This window comes from Leucoraja erinacea, chromosome 23 (assembly GCF_028641065.1).
Source record: "Leucoraja erinacea ecotype New England chromosome 23, Leri_hhj_1, whole genome shotgun sequence".
NCBI lineage: Eukaryota > Metazoa > Chordata > Chondrichthyes > Rajiformes > Rajidae > Leucoraja > Leucoraja erinaceus.
The window spans coordinates 11434095-11448822 of NC_073399.1; the positions used below are offsets into that span (position 1 = coordinate 11434095).

The following is a 14728-nucleotide window of genomic DNA, read 5'->3' on the forward strand; positions in this document are numbered from 1 at the left end:
CTAGCCTGAACAGGTGATCGATGGTCAACGTGGATTCGGTGAAAAAAAGCCAAGATAACTCTTCTGGTATACTTTGAATTGATGCCTTGGGATCTTTCACGTTCTTGTGCGATGGCATATGGGACCTTATCTTTGAAAGGTCACTTTTAGGGAAGAGAATGCTCATTTTATACCTGTGGTTCCTGGAACTTGTGGCACCAGCTGCTCTTCCTGCAAACGTTACCAAACCCTGCCCAAGGGAATCAGTGCAAATACTGGCATTCGCGTAAACTACTTGTTTTACTTCCTGTTAGGCAGAACCAAGCCTACTCAAAAGGAAAACAGCTCTTTTATTGAAAAGAACATTATGTTTCACACACAGAGAAGCGGAATTAATGTGCTGGGATGTCAAAATGGATTGAAAAAATTCCAGGCCTGTGGAAAAAGGGAAAAAACAGGGAAAAATGTTGGGAAACACTCAGCAAGTCAGACTGCATCTGTGGGAAGAAAAACAGATTCAATGCCACACGTTGGAATCTCTTCGTCAGAACTGGAAGGAGGAGTGAGAAGACTGATAAATTGTAGGGATGTAACTTGATTTCTCTGTCAGGGGTGTGAAGGATCTGAAGAAGGGTTTCGACCTGAAACGTCACCCATTCCTTCTCTCCAGAGATGCTGCCTGTCCCACAGAGTTTCTCCTGCATTTTGTGTATATCTTCAATTTAAACCGGCATCTGCAGTTCTTTCCTATACCCTATCCACGTTCTCCAGAGATGATGCCTGACCTGCATTTTGTGTCCCTTTGTGCATTAATCAGCATAAAACAGGGCGGCACGGTGGCGCAGCGGTAGAGTTGCCAGAGACCCGGGTTCGATCCTGACTACAGGTGCTGTCTGTACGGAGTTTATATGCTCTTCCTGTGACCTGCTTGGGTTTTCTCCGGGAAGCTCCGGTTTCCTCCCACATCCCAAAGACGTGCAGCTTTGCAGGTTAATTGGGATGTAAATTGTAAATTGTCCCCAGTGTGTAAGTTCATGCTGGTGTACGGGGTGATCGCCGGCTCAGTGGGCCGAACGGCCTGTTTCTCAGTTAGGAAACTGGAGCAGCAGCTGGATGATCTGCGGTCCATCCGGGACGACGAAAGCTTCCTGGACAGGACCTAGAGTCAGGTGGTCACTCCAAGAGTGCAGGAGGTGTTTCGGAGCGTCAAGGGTATTTTATTGTCATGTGCCCCAGATAGAACAATGAAATTCCTACTTGAAGCAGCACAAGAGAATATGTAAACATATGTTGGAAGGAACTGCAGATGCTGGTTCAAGCCGAAGATAGTGACAAAATGCTGGAGTAACTTAGCGGGACAGGCAGCATCTCTGGAGAGAAGGAATGGGTGACGTTTCGGGTCGAGACCCTTTTCTCCAAAGACGCTGGGTTACTCCAGCGTTTTGTGTCTATCTTCAGTACACAGTACACTGTAAACAATATAATAAACAGAAAAAAAAGTTCAGTGTGTGTATATATACAAATACTCAAACATACACATATTATATTAATATATATACATACATGCATGTGTATATATACACACACACACACGCACATATATGTACACATAAAAAACAAACAAACAATAATTGTGCAAAAATAACAATAATAATCGATGTACATAATTCAGAGCTTATTTGGAAGCTGTGGAGATCTTTTGTGGGGAATCCAGCAATCTGCAGTTTTCTGATGCTCTGTTTCACTCCAGAAGCGGATTGATTTTCAGCTGCATGAAGCTAAAATAAAAGCACTTTACAATTGAATTTCAAGCCGTGACTTTATTACACTACAAGCTGTCCACCAACTCCTCATTCAACCAAAGTGCACCTCGTCATGCTTAACTAAATAGAAGTTCATTTGGCAATTACAAACCCTACTTCCAAGCTTATTAACACCTTCCTGTATTTTATCACTTTCCCTTTAGACTTTAGACTGTAGCAATACAGCGCGGAAACAGGCCCTTTGCCCCACCGAGTCCGGGCCAACCAGCGATTGCACTAGCACTATCCTACGGCACTAGGGACAATTTACAATTTTACCGAAGCCAATTAACATACAAACCTGTAAGTCTTTGTAGTGTGTTGGAAACCGGAGCACCCGAAGAAAAGAAGCAGGCCGTGCACGTGGAGAACATACAAACTCCGTACAGGCAGCGCCCATCGTCAGGATCGAACCCTGGTCTCTTGTGCTATGAGGCAGCAACGCTACCGCTGCACCACCATGTTGCCCTCTCTGTATTAATTACATTCTCAAAGCACGATCACCTCAAAATTTGGAACCTGAACTTTAGAGTCTAGATTATTGATAAACATTGTGAACAGCGGTCGTCTGTTTGTGCCAATTGCATGTTTTGCAGCTATTGAACGCACCAGAGAAAAATCAATCAACACTGTAAAGACGACAGGGTGAACCAACTAGCTCACATTGATTGTTGGAAGTTGGAAACAAACTCTCATTCTGGAAGGTTCCATCTGTTGGATAATACATGCATGGAATGTACCGGAATCAGCAGAATTATCTGGATGGTTCCAAGAAATGTTGTAGCTGTAAGGTCACATTGAGTTCCAGTTACTAGTTCATGGCTGATTGTACTCAAAGCACTTTTTATAAGTATCAAAAATGTTATTTTGCCACTTGTTGCACTACCGATTAGTTCAACAGACCAATACCCAATAGGCTCACAGGCAACTCCAATCTCAGGGGATATGGGGAGAAGGCAGGAACGGGGTACTGATTGTGGATGATCAGCCATGATCACAGTGAAGGGCGGTGCTGGCTCGAAGGGCCGAATGGCCTACTCCTGCACCTATGTCTATTGTCTATTGTCTCAGCATCAACAATTCTCATAGTTGCCGTGTATCAGGGGAACTCCCGAGGGCAGAAAGAACCAAACCATTGGCACCGTGCAGTGGATAAATATGGTGGCTCTGGCAGTTATCTTTGGAATATCACACGACGGAATGAAGTACCTGTTGCCATGTTTAAAGATCTGGACCTAGACAAATAAATGGGTGGGATCTTTTGATTTCCTGTTGGCACTGCAGAGCTGCCTATAATTTCAGGAGGAAACTAGAAATGTAACATTTCCTCTCAAAAATCCTTCAAACATTTGAAATTGCCTCAAAGCCCCGGCATAGTGCCAGCCAGCTTGAAGGCCACTTGCAGACTAGGCTCTATCCTGTGGCTGGGCCGATGCATTTACCATATCCTGACCTGCCATTTATTTTGGTTTAGTACAGTTTAGAGATACAGTGCAGAAACAGGCCCTTCGGCCCACCGTGTCCTCGCCAACCGACGATCCCCGTACGCTAGCACTATCCTGCATACTTGGGACAATTTACAATTTTTACCAAAGCCAATGAACCTACAAACCTGTACGTCTTTGGACTGCGGGAGGAATTCATAGCACCCGGGGAAATCCCAGTACCTCTGCGCCACCGTGCCACCCCTCTGTGTATGATTTAAGTTTTGTGCGTTATGTGCCCGTGATGCTGATGCAAGCGAAATCTTTATTGTAGCAGTATCTCACCACACATGTCCACTTGTCCGCAAACTTGACTTGTCTTGACTTGGCTTGCAATGTCTTCACCAATACCTGGTGTTGGCATAGCTGTTGATGCCATGTCTCTGCAGTCCAACTGCACTGTACCCCAGAAATGCACATCGCAACCTGTGAGAGTCATTCTGCATCAGAAACCTGTGTCAGCCATTCCACTCAGACGGCAAAATTACACTGGAAATGTAATACTTGGTATTCTTCTTCACGATTTTGTTTAGACAACAGAATCATTATCGGCTTGGAGCTTCATTTTTAAACAGGAGTTGGACTGAACTTTGACTCTCAGGTTAAATGGAACGCAAACATTTATCCTGGCATTAAAACAACGGTAAATATAGGAGTTAATGTTCAAGCTACAAACGTCCTCTATCAAAAGTCCAAAAATGCACTTTGAACAAAACAAAAGATCATGATCATGTTGAAGAGCAACTCAGAGCACTTTGAAGAAGTATTCTGTTATCTACTCTTGATACCTTGTTACCAGCGCTATGTGCTGTAATTTAGATACAGCGCGGAAACAGGCCTTTCGGCCCACCGAGTCCACGCCGACCAGCGATCACCCCGTGGACTAGCACTTTCCGAGATACAATTTTTACCGAAGCCAAATGAACCTACAAACCTGCACGTCTTTGGAGTGCGGGAGGAAACCGGAGCACCCGGGGAAAAGCCACGCGGGTCACGGGGATAACGGACAAACACCGTACAAGCTTCGAAGGATAAGGCGGGAACCACATTGAAATCTGCCAGATAATGAAAGGCCTGAATAGAGTTGACGTGGATCGGATGTTTCCAGTAATGGGAGAATCAAGGACCACAAGGCACGACCTCAGTATAAAAGGATGTACCTTAATTTTTTTTTTTAGCCATATAGTGGTGAATATGTGGAATTCAGACAGCCGTGGAGGTCAAGACACTGGGTATTTTTAAAGCGGGGATTGATAGATTCTGGATTAGGAAGGGCATCAGGTTACTGGGAGAAAGCAGGAGAATGGGGTTGTGAGGGAAAAGTAGATCAGCCATGGTCAAATTCTGCTCCGATGTCATGGTTTTACGGAACTATCTGTGCCAACACGGTAGCGCAGCGGTAGAGTTGCTATCTAAAGGGCCTGTCCCACTTTCCCGAGTTATTCACGAATTCTCCCGAGTTTTCAAACTCGCAGAATGTTCGTAACGAGTCCGTAGGAGTCCATAGGTATATTGTAGCTGCTCGTTATGCCAGCTGTAGGTACTCGGGGCATCAGGTAAGTCGAGACGTTTTTTCCAGCCTGATGAAAAATGTCCAGGAATAAAAAGAAAGCCCCGAGTACCTACGGCTGGCATAACGAGCCGCTACGATATATCCACGGTCTCCTACGGACTATGGACTCGTTACGAACATTCTGTGAGTTTGAAAACTCGGGAGAATTCGTGAATAACGCAGGAGAAGTCGTGACTAGTTCGGGAAAGTGGGACATGCCCTTTACAGCGCCAGAGACTAGGGTTCAATCCTACTACAGGTGCTGTCTGTACGGAGTTTGTACAATCTCCCCGTGTCCGGGTGCTCCGGTTTCCTCCCACACTCCAAAGACGTATCGGTTTGTCGGTAAATTAGCTTCGATAAAATTGTAAATTGTCCCTAGCGTGTTGGATAGTGCTAGTGCACGGGGATCGCTGGTCGGCATGGACTCGGTGGGCCGAAGGTGTCAGCGCTGCATCTCTAAACTAAACTCAGCTACATGCAACAGTTGTGAGAGCACACAGGTTCATGCTCATTCACGACAAGTAACTTTTGAAACAAACATGAGCACCACAGTGACTTCCTCCAGCAATAAAAAAGGGAGTTGAACCACTGCCTATTGACATTCAAAGGCACAACCATCAATGATAACCCCCCATCATCAATTCAACCAGAAAGTTAATAGGGCTAGTGACATGCAGACTGTGGCTACAAGTGTCGGTTAAAGGCTGGGTATTGTGTGGTGAGTGATTCATGCCCTGACACCCCAAAGTGGTTTCCAGCACCTACAAGTCCCAAATTAGGATTGTGATGAAATAATGTCTACTTGCCTGAATGATTACAGCATCAACCACTCTCAACAATCTATCTGTCATTGAGGACAAAGCAACATACTTGATTGGCAAGAGGCAAGAGGAATTGTACATACAAAACAAACTACAGATGCTCGAATCTTTGTAATTCACCAAGTGCTGGAGACTGAAGAAGGTGTCTTGACCTGCACCTTCCACAAGATGGGCCTCGACCCGAAACGTCACCCATTCCATCTCTCCAGAGATGCTTCCCGTCCCGCTGAGTTACTCCAGCATTTTGTGTCTATCTCCACAGATGTTGCCTGACTCGCTCAGATATTCCAGCACTTTATTTGGTTTTGGTTTAGTTTAGACATACAGCGCGGAAACAGGCCCTTCGGCCCACCAGGTCCGCACCGTCCAGCAGTCCCCGCACTTTAACACTACCCAACACACACGCGCTTGGGACACTTTACATTTATACCAAGCCAATTAACCTACAAACCTGTACGTCTTTGGAGTGTGGGAGGACACAGACGTCATGGGGAAAAAGTACTATATTTATATTTTATATTTATTTCAGATGATACCAATTTTTATTCCTAAATCTTTCTTTGATATCATTGACTCCAAAATGTCTTTATATATATGGCAGAATACAAATTCCAGCCTAAGTAAAAAATACTTACAGAAATTTAAAAAAGATGGTGGTTTGGCACTGCCGAACCTTAGATTTTACTATTGGGCAATTAATGCTCGCTATTCAACGTTTTGGACAAATGATTTAGAAGATACCCAATGTCTAGGATGGATAAATCTTGAACGTGATTCCATGCAAGGGCTATCATTGGCTTCTATTCTAGGGGCCTCGTTACCTTTTACAATTACAAGATTGAATAAATATACAACTAACCCAATATTAAGACATACACTTGAATATGGTTTCAATTTCGTACTTTTTTTGGATTGAATGCTTTTATTTTATCGAGTCCTATCATATCTAATTTTTTCTTCCAACCTTCTAGCACTGATCAAGCCTATCTGGTATGGAAGAGGAAGAGATTAGTAGCTTTTCGTGATTTGTTTTCGGATGGTTGTTTTATGTCTTTTGAACAACTTTCCAATAAATATAATTTACCTAGCTCACAAATTTTAGATATTTACAAATTAGACAATTTTGAGGGCTACTCTACCCTTTTTTCCGTTACCACATCAAACCGATATCTTGAAAAAAAATTTACATTTGAACCCTTATCAGAAGGGCTTAATAACGACTATTTATGAGTAGATTTTTAATTTTAAAAAAGATACATTTGATAAAATTAAGAATGACTGGGAAAGAGAACTTCAAATTTCTTTATCTATAGAGAAATGGGCGAGGATTCTTCAATTAGTTAATACTTCCTCAATGTGTGCAAGACACGCTTTGATACAATTCAAGGTGATTCACAGAGCTCATATGTCAAAAGATAAGTTAGCTCGTTTTATGGTCATATAAATACCTGTGACAGATGTAATTCAGAAGTGGCCTCATTGACTCATGTAGTTTGGTCCTGCCCACTTTTGGAAAAATATTGGAAAGACATTTTTGATATTATTTCTGTAGTTTTAGGTATTGATTTACAACCTCATCCTATTGCTGCATTTTTTGGGCTACCAATGTTAGATTCTATCCATCAGCCCCGTTCCGCCCATCAGCTGATTGCTTTTACCACATTAATTGCCAGAAGATCTATTTTATTTAAATGGAAAGATTCTAATCCTCCGACCACGCTCCATTGGTACTCTGAAACAATATCATGTTTAAATTTAGAAAAAATTAGGAGTGACATTGTTGAACCCTTGGTTAAATTTGATAGGACTTGGGGAAGATTTATTCAACATTTTCATACGACATAGACTGTCCCCTCTCCAACTATTATAATAATTTTTTTTCACCGTTATACGGTGGAACGGACTTGACGACAAGCAGGGACTTAAATTGTTGAAACTCTTTGAAGCCCAGATTCTGTTTTGCTTTTTTTTTTCTCTTTAGTTTAGGGGGGTTTTGTTTTTTTTATTTTTTCTCTTTTTTTCTCTTTTTTTTTCTTCTTATCTTTTTATTTTTATATATATAAGTTCTCTTTTAAACACTTAACTATATTTACATAGAGACCGGGAGGTCTATATTCAATGGACTCATATTTAGGTTATACCTGCCATTAATGTAACCCTGATTCCTATGTATTCCAATATTTTTCTAAAATTCCGTGCACCGATTCATCAACACTACCCTGAGAACAGCTCCCAAACACACAAATTCTATCTAAAAGGACCAGAGCTCTTTTTCTTAGTACAGTGGGCCCTGTAAACATCTCCCACATCCTTGCTATTTGTAACACCGACCATAGACATGGTTCAGATTCCCAGCATCTGATGTTTTATTGTTTTTTTGGTTTCTCCAATGCTCCTTCATGTAAATGCTTTGTTGGACATGATCGGACTTTGCTGGCTTTATCTTGCACTAAATGTTATTCCCTTATCATGAATCCATACACTGTAAACAGCTCGATTGTACTGTCTTTCCGCTGACTGGTTAGCACGCAACTAAAGCTTTGCACTGCACCTCGGTACACGTGACAATAAACTAAACTGAACTAAAACTAAGCTATACATTATTTCAGACCGTTCCAGCCTCTGATCACCTGCAGTGGTTTATATGATTATGACTGTAGCCACGTGGTTGTCAACTAAACTTCAACAAAACATGATGGGCAAAGAGGTCAACAATGTGTTATTGTCATTTGTCCCAGAAAGAACAATTACATTCTTAAGGGGCTGTCCCACTGCGGTGACCTAATTGGCGAGTTTAGAAGAGTTCAGGAGAGTTTGAAAAAATGTCATGTTGTTGACTTCCTTCGACTATGTTGAAGACCAGCTTCGACTAGCTCCGGGAAAATTGGACATTGAATAGTGGAGAGTGAAGACAACCTCCATCGATCTCCTTCGACCTCCCTTCGACTATGTTGAAGAATATCTATCACTGCATTCGACTACCTTTGACTACCTTCGACTACCCTCGATTACCTATGAATTGTTGCTATCCAAGTACATTGAGTTCTGCTAGCTAGCAAAGGCAAATGCATTTTTGTTTTAAGTTTAAAAATAAGGGAGGCTGAGAAATGAGCAGCCCCTGCACAGTTGTCGGCTATGGGTGAATGCTGGAATAATGCGTTGAGGGAACGGGGTTGTGTTGGAGTAAGGGGAATGGGTTGCGTTGGGGGACCAGGCCTCCATTGTGACAGGGACCCAACGGGTCCCACTTGGTCTATATGTGTGTGTGTGTGTGTGTGTGTGTGTGTGTGTGTGTGTGTGTGTGTGTGTGTGTGTGTGTGTGTGTGTGTGTGTGTGTGTGTGTGTGTGTGTGTGTGTGTGTGTGTGCGTGCGTGCGTGTGTATGTGTATGTGCGTGCGTGCGTGCGTGCGTGTGTGTGTAGGAAGGAACTGTAGATGCTTGTTTAAACCAAAGATTGACAGAAAAAGGTGGATTAACTCAGCAGGTTGGACCGCATCTCTGGAGAAAAGGAATAGGTGACGTTTCGAGTTGAGAAGAAGGTCCAAAACGTCACCTAATCCTTTTCTCAATAAATGCTGCCTGACCTGCTGAGTTGCTCCATTTTTTTTATGTCTATCTTCACACACATATACACACATACATTAAAAACAAAAAATAATACTGCAAATAGACAAACCCAATGCCCCCAAGTCTATGTAAATCAGAGCTTATTTAGAGGTTGTAGTTTTTAATGGCCTTACATAAACAGCGGGGTTGTTGTGAGAGGGGAAACAGAACAGTACAAAAATGATCTGCAAAAGGTTAAAAGCAAATAGGAGACACAAGGAGCAGCAGAGGCTGGAATCTTGCATTGAACATCATGTGCTGGGGTAACTCAGTGGGTCAGACAGCATCTGTGCAGGACATAGATAGACAATGTTTCAGGTCAGGACTGTCTGACCCACTGAGTTACTCCAGCACGTTAATAGCAACCATCTCATCGCAGAAGAATTGGCGGCCCTTTCTGTTTGAACCTGCCATGGATGATAGTAGTTAATGATCTGTGAGGTTTTCTGAGAATGTTCAAGATATCTCTTAAAAGCATTGCTAGGATTTAATTTTTTTTGAAGTAGTATCTTTACATCTCTGCTTTCCTGGTAGGTTGGGGGTGATTGTGTAACATTGCCGTAAGAAACACTGCCATTGACCCACCCACTACCCACGAACCTATATCTTATCTGAAATCGCATTGTACCTTGTGAGACTATCACAAAGCATTCTTCCCAGTTAAACTACAGTTTAGTTTAGTTTAGTTTAGTTTCATTTAGAAATACAGTACGGAAGCCGGCACTTGGGCCCACCGAGTCGCACCGACCAGCGATCCCCGCACATTTAAGGGCATGTCCCACTTAGCGATTTTTTCGGCGCCATTGACTGACGTATCAGGGTCGCGGAAAGATTTTGAACATTCCAAACTCCAGCGGCGACAAAAAAAATGTTGCGACATTTGAGGAAACTCCGCGCGTCATTACGTCATCACGCCGCATCACGTCGCGACTTTTCCGGTGACCTGATAGGTCAGTCAATTATGCTGGCAGTCGCCAAAAAAATCGGCAAGTGGGACAAGTCCTTAACTCTATCCTACACAAGGGTCAATTTTTTAATACATTTTATACCAAAGCCAATTAACCTAAAAAACCTGGATGTCTTTGGAATGTGGCAGGAAACCGAAGTTCCCGGAGAAAACCCACGCAGTTCATGGGGACTACCAAGGTTACATTCTATCCATCCGTACAGACAAGCACCCATAGCCAGGATCGAACCCGGGTCTCTGGTGCTGTAAGTGCCGTAAGGACACAACTCTACCGCTGCGCCACCGTGCCACATATAGGATGTATGCATTTCGAATGTTGCAAGTCATCTTTGTTCCCATGCAATGTACGACAAGATTACTTTTGGAGTTTATCTGAAAGAATTATGCAACTTGGTTTATTGAGTCACTTCAGATGGTGTTAAACATCATGCGTTCACATGACTAAAGTGTATATTCAGTAGAACAATGTTGTAATAAGCACCACTTCTTTGAAAATTGATTAAATATCTGCTTCCATTAATAGCCTTTCACAAAGGGCTAACAATTGCTCACATCCAAGAAGGTTGCAACATATCTCTAAGCTTTATCTAACCTCTTTCCTGTGCTGGGTCTAATTTTGATAATATCACAGTGTTTCAAATTCTATTTTGCTATAGTTTAGTTTAGTTTAGAGATACAGCGTGGAAACAGGCTCTTCAGCCCATCACGTCCGCTCTGACCAACGATCCCCACACAGGAACACTAACCTACACACATTAGAGGCAATATATATTTATACCTAGCCAATTTACCTACAAACCTGTACGTCTTTGGAATGTGGGAGGAAACCGAAGATATCGGAGAAAGCCCATGCAGGTCAGGGGGAGAACGTACAAACTCCGTACAGAGTACGTCACAACAGTAAGGGAGACTTTCAGACTTTCTCCAGAGATGCTGCCTGACCCGCTGAGTTACTCCAGCATTTTGGGTCTCTCCGTGGTCGACTTTGGTCTGAACTAATGTTCCATTGTCACGCAGAGGCACAATAGGGCGCACAGTGACGCGGCAGGTAGAGCTGCTGCCTCATAGCGCCAGAGACCCGTGTTCGATCCTGACATCGGGTGCTGTCTATGTGGAGTTTGCACATACTCCATTCGGCTGAGTGGGTTTTCGCCAGGTGCACCGATTTCCCGCCTACATCATAAAGACGTGCGGACTTGGGGCCTATGGTCCTAAACTCTCCCACTAGTGGAAACATCCTCCACACATTCACTCTATCCAGGCCTTTCAGGGAAATCTTTGCAGAGAAAATAAATTACAGTTCATGGGATAAATAATGGAGAAATAGGATTATCAAATTCTACAACCACAGAGCCGGCACATAATAATGATTATTGATTAGTACGGGGGTAGACAAAAATGCTGGAGGAACTCAGCGGGTGAGGCAGCATATATGGAGAGAAGGTATAGGCGACGTTTCGGGTCAAAACCCTTCTTCAGATTGTGATGTGGCCTTCACTCTGAAGAAGGGTCTCGACCCAAAACGTCGCCTATTGCTTCTCTCCATAGATGCTGCCTCAGAGCATCTGAGTTCTGCTGAGATGCTGAGTTCCTCCAGCATTTTGGTCTACCTTCAATTTTTCCAGCATCTTAAACGTTGATTAGTACGGGTGTCAGAGGTTATGGGAAGAAGGTAGGAGAATAGGGTTAGGAGGGAGAGATAGATCCGCCTGATTAAAAGACCGAGTAGACTTGATGGGCCGAATGGCTTAATTCTACTCCTATTCCTTATGACCTTAATGACCTGGATTGGCTCCTTTCATGATTCTGGAACTATAGGTGTCCTTTTAACAAGCTATCCTGGAAATATCGGATGCTATTAGGTATATTTCAAGTGAACTTGATTTTTAAAGACCTTAGAAGAGGGTGCTATATTTACACTGAAGTTACACAGCAATCCACTTCAACATGATTGGGAAAAGTCAACATGAAGGCAAATAAACAACAGTGGAGGTGTGGCAAAGGTGAGAGAGGAGAGGAAGGCCACTGATACCGAATGACTAAGCATCAAAGTCGCAAACAGCTTTTGGCTTGGTTGATTGAGAAATACAGGTCTGGTTCGGGTCTGAATAAGGGTCCCGACCAGGCCCACCGAATCCGTGCAGACCAGCGATCATCCCGTACACTAACGCTATCCTACACACTAGGGACAATTCACAATTTCTACTGAAGTCAATTAACCTGAAAGATAGACACAAAAAGCTGGAGTAACTCGGCAGGACAGGCAGCATCTCTGGAGAGAAGGAATGGGTGATTTTTCGGGTCAAGACCCTTCTTCATACGCAAACCAGATCCTTCTCTCCAGAGATGCTGCCTGTCCCGCTGAGTTACTCCAGCTTTTTGTATCTATCTTCGGTTTAAACCAGCATCTGCAGTTCCTTCTTAAACAGCCTACAAACCTGCACGTGTTTGGAGTGTGGGAGAAAACCGGAGCATCTGGAGAAAACCCATGCGTTCACAGGGAGAACGTAGAAAACACTGTGGTCAGGATTGGACCCGGGTCTCTGGCGCTGTAAGGCAGCAAGTATATTGCTGCTCCACTTAAGTGGTTCAGTTTTGAACGGTTGACAAATGGTTGAAACGAAGAACTGCAAATGCTGGTTAATAAGGACACAAAGTGCTGGAGTAATTGTATAAGGGGTAAGAGAGTTGTAAAAACAAGCCTGAAGGCTTTGTGTCTCAATGCAAGGAGTATTCGTAATAAGGTGGATGAGTTGAACGTGCAGATAGCCATTAATGATTATGATATAGTTGGGATCACGGATACATGGCTCCAGGGTGACCAAGGCTGGGAGCTGAACATCCAGGGATATTCAATATTCAGAAGGGATAGAGATAAAGGAAAAGGACGTGGGGTAGCGTTGCTGGTTAGAGAGGAGATTAACGCAATGGAAAGGAAGGACATTAGTTTGGAGGTTGTGGAATCGGTATGGGTAGAGCTGCGAAACACTAAGGGGCAGAAAACGCTGGTAGGTGTTGTGTACAGGCCACCTAACAGTAGTAATGAAGTTGGAGATGGTATCAAACAGGAAATTAGAAATGCGTGCGACAAAGGCAAAGCAGTTATAATGGGTGACTTCAATCTACATATAGATTGGGTGAATCAAATTGGCAGGGGTGCTGAGGAAAAGGATTTCTTGGAATGTATGCGGGATAGTTATCTAAATCAACATGTAGAGGAACCAACGAGAGAGCTGGCTATTTTAGACTGGGTATTGAGTAATGAGGAAGGGTTAGTTAGTAGTCTTGTTGTGCGTGGCCCCTTGGGCAAGAGTGACCATAATATGGTTGAGTTCTTCATTAGGATGGAGAGTGACATTGTTAATTCAGAAACAATGGTTTTGAACTTAAAGAAAGGTAACTTTGAGGGTATGAGACGTGAATTGGCCAAGATTGACTGGCAATTAATTCTAAAAGGGTTGACGGTGGATATGCAATGGAAGACATTTAAAGACTGCATGGATGAACTACAAAAATTGTTCATCCCAGTTTGGCAAAAGAATAAATCAGGGAAGGTAGTGCATCCTGGATAACAAGGGAAATCAGGGATAGTATCAAAGCAAAGGATGATGCGTACAAACTAGCCAGAAAAAGCAGCGTACCGGAGGACTGGGAGAAATTCAGAGACCAGCAGAGGAGGACGAAGGGCTTAATTAGGAAAGGAAAAATGGATTATGAAAGAAAACTGGCAGGGAACATAAAAACTGACTGCAAAAGTTTTTATAGATATGTGAAAAGAAAGAGATTAGTTAAAACAAATGTAGGTCCCTTGCAGTCAGAAACAGGTGAGTTGATCATGAGGAACCAGGATATGGCGGACCAATTGAATAACTACTTTGGTTCCGTCTTCACAAAGGAAGACATAAATAATCTGCCGGAAATAGCAGGGGCCCGCGGGTCAAAGGAGTTGGAGGAATTGAGTGAAATCCAGGTTAGTCGGGAAGTGGTGTTGGGTAAATTGAATGGATTAAAGGCCGATAAATCCCCAGGGCCAGATAGGCTGCATCCCAGAGTACTTAAGGAAGTAACTCCAGAAATAGTGGATACATTAGTAATAATCTTTCAAAACTCTTTAGATTCTGGAGTAGTTCCAGAGGATTGGCGGGTAGCAAACGTAACCCCACTTTTTAAGAAGGGAGGGAGAGAGAAAACGGGGAATTACAGACCAGTTAGTCTAACATCGGTAGTGGGGAAACTGCTAAAGTCAGTTATTAAAGATGAGATAGCAGCACATTTGGAAAGTGGTGAAATCATTGGACAAAGTCAGCATGGATTTACGAAAGGTAAATCATGTCTGACGAATCTTATAGAATTTTTCGAGGATGTAACTAGTAGCGTGGATAGGGGAGAACCAGTGGATGTGGTGTATCTGGACTTCCAGAAGGCTTTCGACAAGGTCCCACATAAGAGATTAGTATACAAACTTAAAGCACATGGCATTGGGGGTTCAGTATTGATGTGGATAGAGAACTGGT

General features: G+C 43.1%; 1 long non-coding RNA gene across 1 annotated transcript; it reads right to left on the reverse strand.

The window, feature by feature from the left end:
• Nucleotides 1-311: 311 nt before the first annotated feature.
• LOC129708236 (uncharacterized) lies at nucleotides 312-6114 on the reverse strand. Its single transcript, XR_008725310.1, has 2 exons — nucleotides 2083-6114; nucleotides 312-1757 (listed from the first exon to the last, which is right to left on the reverse strand). It is a non-coding gene; the product is annotated as an uncharacterized LOC129708236 (long non-coding RNA).
• Nucleotides 6115-14728: the final 8614 nt, after the last annotated feature.